The sequence below is a fragment of the Brassica oleracea genome, chromosome C5 (assembly GCF_000695525.1).
Source record: "Brassica oleracea var. oleracea cultivar TO1000 chromosome C5, BOL, whole genome shotgun sequence".
In the NCBI taxonomy this organism is placed as follows: domain Eukaryota; kingdom Viridiplantae; phylum Streptophyta; class Magnoliopsida; order Brassicales; family Brassicaceae; genus Brassica; species Brassica oleracea.
The window spans coordinates 42236640-42239326 of record NC_027752.1 but is presented as its reverse complement, the minus strand read 5'-3'; positions in this window follow the sequence as shown (position 1 = coordinate 42239326).

Here is a 2687-nt window from a genome sequence, read left to right as displayed (position 1 = left end):
ATGATCGGCCAACCAATGATACCGCATAGCTTTAATATCCACCACCCTTCACAAGCAATCCTTCAAACACATACAGGCCAACGTCAGGCCTACACTAACCAAATACACACCAAGCCTAGTCCGGTATCTAAACCAGACTTAGGACTTAATGTTAGAACCTGCAAACAAAGCAATCAACAACCACAACCACAACAATAATAAGATAGTAACTACCAATGACTCGATCTTACTCGTAACACCGTATATCAGTGCTACATTAACTCGAGGGTTCCATAACCCTCTACGACACACCAACACAACACTCTAACCTGGGCCCTGGTGAATTCGTGTTCATCCTCTCTATCGGCAATATCCTATCTTCCTACCACAGAGGCCAGAAGAAGGAACTTTCAACCGACCGCGGTCCACAGTCCTTCGGGTCACCGCGCGACAGTCCACAGTCCTTCGGGTCACTGCCATATTACACTGTTGTGTAATACTCAGCCATAGGACATGACCCCGTTCGTCTGAGTCTTCCCGATCCAGCGAATAAGGGGTTTCCTTGAACCCGCTGGGTACGAGGGCGAGGAAACATTAGTCCACCCCAAAACATGCCTAGCATGGGCGGGTTTCGCACCTGCTGTCGGCATAACACACACTCGACTCAATTATCCCTAGGAATGACCTAAGGGACAAGACTCCAACCCAAAACTAAACAATATATAGGAGTATACAATAATATCAACCAATACTCGTAGTCCAGCCTATATGGCATAGGACCCGTAGTATCAACATCACAACCAGGAGATCGGCCTATATGGCCAAAGATCCCCTAGACAACAACATTACCACAATCCCTGCACAAACAATAATCACTACCAAGCAATCATCACTAAGGCATGTCTAATCCATAACTAATCAACCAAGTAGTAAATAATCAAGACATGCATCTCATCTCAATCTCAATTCAACGATAATCGATCATCCTAGACCTAGTCGGATTATCAACTCAGTCTTAATTCCATTTCATCTCAGCTTAGCTCGTGCTAAACTGAGTCCGGTTTAATAAATAACCCTAAGGACAACCTTGCAGGAATGTGAGCATTCTACTCTATATGAATACTCGATCTTCCCTAAGTTCCAAGTGGAACTCAAACAAAACAACTTACAGTGTTCTAGGCGAGAAGGAGCCTGTTGATCGGAGAGGACATGGCCAAAACCCAAGATGAACGTCTTGACTGGAGTGGACTGGACTGATTTTGTCTTGGACACAACCTCGGCTTCACCATGAAGAAACTGATAGGCCTGGACAGACTGATCTGGATTCGGACAGAACCTCCTTTAGCTTCTGGACAGTTCTTCGGACTTCCGAGCAGAGTATCGAGCAGAACTTCGACTGATCTGAACCCGTGGATCTGAAATAACTTCGGACAGCATCTCCACTTGATCATCAAAGGAACTGAGTGGCCTAGACGAATTCAGTTGGACAGAACCGTCCCTAGGCGCTGACTCGAAATCAGTAGAGAACTGACCTCGAAAACTCTCTAAATTTCTCGAAATAGCTCGGAATCACTTGCTTTCTTTTTCTACTTCTCTCACGTTTTTAACTTGGTTTGGACAGGTCTGTATGTGAAGAAATGATCTGGGGTCGTGGGGTATTTATAGGAGACACCAGCCAATCAGCTTCAGGTTGGTGGCAGCCCGTGGGTCGCTTCGCATGCCTCCGGACGCATGCGCGGCGGCACCTCGTGCTCCACATGTCAGGCTGCATGTCCAGGACACATGCAGGACGCCACCACTCTCCCACATGTCAGGATGCATGCCTGGAGTGCATGCAAGAAGCCACATCAGTACACACATGTCGATCAGCATGCATCGGTTGCATGCGCGGACACACCTCGTGCTTGGTCGATCCACCTCGTGCTTCCACATGTCAGGCTGCATGTACTGCTTCCATGCACGGCGACACCTCAAGATTCTGTTGACACTCAGCCGCTTAGATGGTAGGTATCACGTCCTGGCCATATACGTAGAGACACCACGAGCTTCTTGGTCGGTTTACGCGATTTTTGACCCTTCCGGCAAATTTCTAGCCCGTGATCAATCCCGAATATTTTTCTGCTCCCGTTCTGATGCTCTAAATATTTTTAATATACTCCATATGAATTCTGATATCCTGTAAAAATATTTCCCGAGCCTCCGGCTTCCTCGAAGAATTCCATAATACCGAAATTAGGGTTTTCGCCCAACTTTGGGTTTTCCCGTCGTGCTTTGATCCCGTCGTGCTTGATTCCCGTCGTGCTTTGATCCCATCGTGCTTGATTCCCGTCGTGCTTAGTTCCTGTCCTTCTTAATTCCCGTCCTGCTTCCAATGTCTTCAAAATCATATTTTACCGATATGAAGATTTTCCGAGAAAACTTCGTGATGAAGAAATGTCGGTCTTCAAAAACGTCGAGCTTCTGAAACGTCGTGCTTCCAAAAATGTTGTGCTTCCAAAATGTCCGCCTGATCAATCTAAGACATCTTCTAACTATGGTCGAGCAACTTAATCGACTCATAGTTCACCCATGATCACTTCTTCGCCCACCTCGTACTTCAAAACTTCTCGATCGATCCTTATCACCCGCAACTCGACCACCACAATGATACTCGACCATTCTCATTATTTTTTTTTATTTAACTGGTTTCTACATTATCCCCCCCCCCC